Raw genomic sequence first — 7,199 nt, 5'->3', positions numbered from 1 at the left:
CACACACACACACACACACACACACACACATATATATATATATATATATATATATATATATATATATATATAGTTTCACTGGCCACAGCATAGCTGATTTCAGGTTTTTCTATCTTTGTGGGTGCATTTTATCCCCTGTAATACAGGCAAAACCTGACCTACACACACATGCAGTAGGACAAAAGCCAGACAAAGTCCAAATAGCACCATGCATTAGTATGATAAATTAATTAAGCCTATATTAATTGGTTTAGATCTCTTAAATGTGAGTATTTGTCAATCACACCTACCATTTAAAAAATATTTAAGAAAAAATATTTTAAAAACATTTAAATTTCCCCCCCCCCAAAAAATGCTGAACCCACCCATTTATATAGCCTACAAATCCTTGCCTCCTATAGAGATCTCATAACTTGACCTTGTTGGCAAATTCCCCACTGTGATGTATCCCTGTAGGAGCTGCAGATAAGAATACACGGGCATAAAAATCCTACCTGGTGCGTGCGCGTCCGTCTCATATCATTTTGCGTTTGATTAGTGCGCTACTGATGCGCTGCTCGTGCACTAGCTGGTGCGCTCGACGGATTATCAATGAAAGAATGTTAGGCGCGTGTCAGGGAGATAAAACCACGCCTTCCAAGCGCATCCGAATCTCAAGTTGAATCTTCCTGTGGCGGGTGGCAGCAGGAGGCACGCGCTTCTCTCTAGCACCGCTAGATGGCGCCAATGCTCCTTAAAAACTCCAGTAAAAATAAGAACTATACTTGATCTCTTCGAAGGAAATTCATTCATGTCCTATCACCAAATATAATGGATGAAAAGCTCGCTGCTTTTTCTCTCTTAAAAATGGAAATCATATTGAGTTATTTTCTTTCCACAACATCACAATTAAGTAAAAAAATACAATAATATAATATAATACAAATTATTTTTTTTTGGTTTTAAAAAAAGAAGAAAAGAAGAAACACCTGTAATATTACCTAATGACTTTTTGAAATGTAAATAATTAAAAAATTCATTAGGTAATATTCTAGGTGTTTACTCTTTGTCTTGTTAGTAAACAAACAATTTCAAACAAAACACACACGTTTGGGAATATTGTTGTAATTGGTAGGTGTATATATATATATATATATATATGACTCTGGAGCACAAAAGCAGTCTTAAGTCGCTGGGGTATATTTGTAGCAATAGCCAAATATACATTGTATGGGTCAACATTATCCATTTTTCTTTTATGCCAAAAATCATTAGGATATTAAGTAAAGATCATGTTCCATGCAGATATTTTGTAAATTTCCTACTGTAAATATATTAAAACTTAATTTTTGATTAGTAATATGCATTGCTAAGAACTTCATTTTGACAACTTTAAAGGCGATTTTCTCAATATTTGGATTTTTTTTCTTTTTTTTTTCTCCAGATTTTCAAATAGTTGTATCTCGGCCAAATATTGTTATATTATCCTAACAAACCATACACCAATAGAAAGCTTATTTATTCAGCTTTAAAAAACCTGACCCTTATGACTCGTTTTGTGGTCCAGGGTCACATATATAATTAACACAGGTTCACCAGCAGGCGTCACTGTTATCACATTTCTGATTAGGCGAGTCTCTACTTTATAAACATTGTGGCCTATATTTCTCTACCTGTTTGTAATGACAGATCCAACAACTCTTAGTATAAGCATCTATGATATATCATCTATGTTCCCGTGTGTGAAACTTTCACCAGTCCTTTGGATTTTATCAACTTTTTGAACGGACGGTAAGCTGTGAAGTAAACCCAGAGTCCATCGTGCAAATTAAAGGCGTCGGCTTGTCAAAATCATCTACTGAAACTTAATAATTAGTAGTTCGTTGATAAATAAAAACGACTTGCTGTGCCAACGCCATCTCCTCAAGACCATCATGAAGGACTCCACTCCCACAGTTTGTAGCCTATTGTTCTGAGGTATGGACTGACTGCAAAATCCGTCTGCATTCATGTTATATTAGATAGACAGCTTCATTCTGTTTGCGTTATATCAGTTTATTTAGATTAATGTCGTATCGCATGTTCACCGCTAGGTGTCACTATTATGATTTAGTCCAGTCGCTATTTTGTAAAAGCTGTCAACTCCCACAATTCTATTCTATTCTATTCTAATAGTAGTATTTTATTTGCACTCTAAAATGAAAGTTTTTGGATTTGTCTCCAGTGCCTCACACAATTAAAATGCTTTCATATTTTTTCAGTACTTTTTCTCTACCATTAAAAAGATTGAAAACACTAAGATATGCCTCTGCTCAGCAATTGAAATCATCAAAAACTGTCATTTTGATGTAGGCTGTCATTACTAATGAATGAGTAATTCAGCTGTTCATACAACTGATTCGTTCAAATGGCTGATTCAGTCATAAATGAAGCAAGATCATTAAGTCACTGGCTCACTCGATTAGTTAAAGGTGCCATAGAATGCATTGATACAATATTTTTAATTGTTCTCTGATATCTACATAGAAGGTATGTGGCTTAGGTAAGGTCAGAAAATCTCCAGAAACAGTTTTACATGTCCATTTACAAACCTAGGATTTGTCCCTAGAATGAAATGGTCTGTTTTTACCTTGGAAGGGTCATGAATAATAATGCTGAGCTCTGCTCTGATTGGCTGTTTCACAGTGCGACTCAATGTTGAGCTCTACTCTGATTGGCTGTTTCACAGCGCAGCACAATGTTGAGCTCTGCTCTGATTGGCCGTTTCACAGCGCGGCTCAATGTTGAGCTCTACTCTGATTGGCTGTTTCACAGCGCGGCTCAATGTTGAGCTCTACTCTGATTGGCTGTTTCACAGCGCGGCTCAATGTTGAGCTCTATTCTGATTGGCTGTTTCACAGTGCGGCTCAATGTTGAGCTCTACTCTGATTGGCTCAATGTTGAGCTCTATTCTGATTGGCTGTTTCACAGTGCGGCTCATTTCAGTAGCTCACACAGCAGGAAGGAAACACAGGGAAAATATATATTTCAATACTTTCTCTCGCAGTTATATCATTGGGTAATTATACTGTATATAAAATGCGGACATCAGGGAGCTGCTATTGATATGCGGGGCATTGCGTTTCGAATGCACGATCGCGTTTTACTTTCACTTTCGAGATTTGCGATCGCAGGTGAGATGTGTAAACTACAGCGCCAGTACCATGTCCCTTTAGTGGCTCGCGTTATTTTTTTTCTGTGACGAGATTTACATAAGAAGGAGGAAACAATGGTGTTTGAGGCTCACGGTATGTCATTTCCATGTACAGAACTGTTATTATTCAGCTATGCCAAGATAGGCTACATACAGTTTTCCATTCTATGGCACCTTTAAAAACCGATTCATTCAGTAACGAAACACTGCTGAGTTGGTGACGCTTATGGATGTACCAAATCCTTGTTGTTTTACTATTAGCCAAAAAAAAAAAACTTAAAAAAAAACTCTAGTGTTTGAGTCTACAATGACTTGTGTTTTAGTGATGTGAGGGTACGAATATTTTGCTATAGGATGAATACAACAGTAAGTTTATGTTTATGTATATTTGAGCTCTCAAAATGATGCTTAGGGGCCCAGTTTTCTCTGGCTTTCTGATGAAACGATACGTTACACTTTCTTCGAGCAGACATATGATCATTGGCCCCTAAAGTGGAGAAGGTCTCCACCCTCCACGCATGTCCCACAAAGACAGCATCTGTTACTCTTTGAACCTTCCTCCCAGACTGGACCTGCTGTTGCCATGGAGACACCCCCACCCCACATCCTCCTCTTAATCCGCTCTGACTTTATTCAAACTAAGGTCATCCCACCGATGGATGAGAGCCGTAAATGATAGCATACGCTCTTTTGTTATAGTAGACTCTGATATGCTAAAACTTATGATTTATTTCAGTCAATGTCGGTTTTGCGAAACTTTTGATGACAATCTTTATCTTGAACTGCCAGAATGTTTGGACCAAAACATTACTCTACAGTCATACGGGTTACATCTCACCCCAAATTCTTTCTTTCTTTCTTTCTTTCTTTCTTTCTTTCTTTCTTTCTTTCTTTCTTTCTTTCTTTCTTTCTTTCTTTCTTTCTTTCTTTCTTTCTTTCTTTCTTTCTTTCTTTCTTTCTTTCTTTCTTTCTTTCTTTCTTTCTTTCTTTCTTTCTTTCTTTCCACATTATTTTAATGACAGTTTAGCACATTTCCCCAAGTTCTCATTACTATAATGTATTCTGACATTTTACTTTTCAGTTTATTTGTAATTATTCTCCATTGTGATTCTACAGGCCACATTTTAAATAAGAAGAAGAAGAAGAAGAAGAAAATAATAAAGAAATTATAATAATACAAATAAGAAATAATATTATTATTATTATTCTCATTACTGTAATACATTCTGACATTTTTTTTTGTTTTCTGTACATTAAAAAACAATACTAAGATGAATAAAATAGTAAATAATAATAAAAATAAGAAGTCATATTTTACATAAAGAATATTTTATTTCATTATCACATTTTGAACAATTATTTATTTACAGTTATTTATTTTTCCCCAATTTTCCCTTCTGACATTTTACATTTGTAGTTTCTATTGATCTCCATGGTTATTCTCTTTCTGTCATTTACTGTGATACAGTAAACATTACTAAAAAATAATGTAGTATTAAAGGCAGTAAAACAAATCATCATAGCATTTAAATACTTAACAATTTAAATAATAGTATGGCATTCATATTTCTTTTTTTTTTATTTTAGTGCTAAAATATGAGCTAGTATTTTTTATTTTTTTTTATTTTATTGGAGTTGCCCAGGTTTTTTGTGCAAGGCTGTGCATCGTTAGTGGTTATCCTTCCAACGGATCTGTCATTGCTCTCCTCTTTATTTGACATCAAGGACAATTAAGTGAATGTCACATCTCATGTTCTTCTCAGGAGGCACTTTCACACAGAGGTCAGACTGTCCCAAGGACAAACATGCAACGACACCAGCTCATTCCATGATCCATAAATGAATAGTATTTGCATATGACAAGGCCCATTTGAATTAAGCTTGTGCAGAAAGCAGGAAGACTCCTGAAAAAGGTTTCCTCCACTTACTACATTTTACCATGTTACTATGCTTCATTTTACCTTTCCCCCCAAAAATAGCTCAGAAAATACCCAGAAAGTCAACAAATTCCATCTGGGCTTGAATAGGACTCTCTGCTGATTCATTAGTAGTGAATCACAAAGCAAGCGTGACTCACGACGTGGATCTGGCCGCATGATTGTGCTCATGCATCAGGTGTAGGTGAACCTTCTTAAAGAGTTAAGTGCTTTAAGACCTCGCAATTCCCTCACAGTCAGCTATTAGACACGTTGACAAAGCCGTGTGTAATCTGTCATAGCGCAGGGATTACAGTACGGCCGTGCTAGCGCAGTTCAGGTCCGACAAAATGGCGGAATAAAAGGAAACAAATTGTAGAGTAATCTCCTGAGAGAAGACGCTCGGGCCAAGGGGTTCCCTCGGAAAACTCCATTTTGTCTCTTTTTCCGCCCTCGGGACTTCTCGCAATCCCATAATCCCCTGTGTTTGATGTTTGAGAGCTGATGGCGCTGCTGAGGACGGCCCAGAAAGGGGCTTTGTGTGTGCCGTGTGGCCATAGAACTATTGAGGGTTTGAATGACATGGCAAGAGGGGAGAGAGACGGGTAACTTTAGCTTAATCTAGGCTTAGCGCTGCTACACACACACACACACACACATTCGCTCACAGGTGTGTGTGTGTGTGTGGACCTCTGGCTTTGTGGGGATGGTCAGACCCAGGCCTCTCTGTATCTCACCCCAAGGATCAATACACCTCTTGAGGCCAAGGATCTGTGAGAGAGAGAGAGGCCCAGGGCCCCGGATTAACTCCGGCTCCTCCCCTCCGCTCCACAGCTAGTTTAGATTGCATTTCTGCTCGCGACTTTAACCGTTAACACTTTTTAATTAGAAGCACTCGTGCACTGCTTGCCTCCGAACCAAACCTGGGTTGGGTTGCACCTGCCGCTCGTGAGGTTTTATTTACTTTTGCGACTTTAGGAGCTTTAATGGCCATTATGATTTGTAATTTGTTAGAATAGACTTATCTAGTAAGTCATATGCTCTCTGTAAACAAATTCTTGATATGCCTAAATTTATAACAGATGTTAAACTAGGCCAAAACACATTGAAAATCATATTTAATAGCCAAAATCTTAAGTAACATTGGAAAAAGCTGTTATCCTTGAAGCATAAATAACTTTTAATAAGTTTGGCAATGGCTGTCCAGTTTCATGAAGAGTTGTAAATGCCATAAGTTGATCTTTCATCAAACTCCAGTTGTTTGTTTTTCATTAATTTATGTCATTCACAATTTTGATTCATTTATGTCATCCACGTAGCTTCATTAGAAGAGTATGTGTTCACAATTTTAAATATGCAATATTTTACTTTTGTCTTTTTTCAAAAATGTTTTTCTTTGCTTTGGAGATTATGTTGTGATTCATCTTGGATGGAAACTTAGTTCAAGGCTTAGAACCTTTTAGTTTATAAATATGTAATTATATATAAAAAAAATTATAAACTTTTTTTTATAATTTATTAATTTATTTTTTATAAATACATTTTATAATATTTATAAACTTTAATAATTAAAAGTTATACATATTTGGTAAGATTTTTTAAATGTTTCAGAATGATGGCTTTTATGTTCACCCAGGCTGAATTTATTTGACCAAAAATACAGTAAAGACAGTAATATTGCAAAATATTATTACAATTTAACATAACTGATTTTTATTTGAATGTATTTTCAAATGTAATTGAATTTTAAAATGCAAGCTGAATTTTCAGCATCATTACTCCAGTCTTCAGTGTCGCATGATCCTTCAGAAAACATTCTAATATGCTGATTTACTGCTCAAGAAACATTTCTTATTATTATTAATGTTGAAAACAGTTTTATATTTTAGGGGAAACCATGACAATTTACATAAACTGGATTTTTTTATCAATAAAAAGTTAAAAAGAACAGCATTTATTTGAAACTGATTACACTTTTAATCAATTCAATGCATACTTGCTGAATAAATGTATTTTTTTCTTAAAAGAAATCTTACTGACCCCAGTTATTTTGAAAAACAAGCAAATCAATAATACATATATATTCTTCTGCATCAAAAAGCCAATTAACT

General features: G+C 35.6%; 1 protein-coding gene across 2 annotated transcripts in view; it reads right to left on the bottom strand.

The window, feature by feature from the left end:
• The window catches only part of LOC107594421 (G protein-regulated inducer of neurite outgrowth 3-like), a 7,517-nt gene extending 6,888 nt beyond the window's left edge, over window positions 1-629 (bottom strand). Inside the window, exon 1 of one of the 2 annotated variants that reach the window (XM_016284459.1) lies at window positions 495-629. The gene's annotated coding sequence lies outside the window, so the exon portion shown is untranslated. Of the gene's footprint in view, window positions 1-413; window positions 465-494 lie in introns of those variants that run through there. The other variant, XM_016284460.1, reaches the window with a different exon arrangement.
• Window positions 630-7,199: the final 6,570 nt, after the last annotated feature.

Source organism: Sinocyclocheilus grahami, unplaced genomic scaffold (genome assembly GCF_001515645.1).
Source record: "Sinocyclocheilus grahami isolate Dianchi unplaced genomic scaffold, SAMN03320097.WGS_v1.1 scaffold183.1, whole genome shotgun sequence".
Classification (NCBI taxonomy): Eukaryota; Metazoa; Chordata; class Actinopteri; order Cypriniformes; family Cyprinidae; genus Sinocyclocheilus; species Sinocyclocheilus grahami.
Note: the sequence above shows the minus strand (reverse complement) of the source record. Positions and strands in the feature narration are given on the sequence as shown.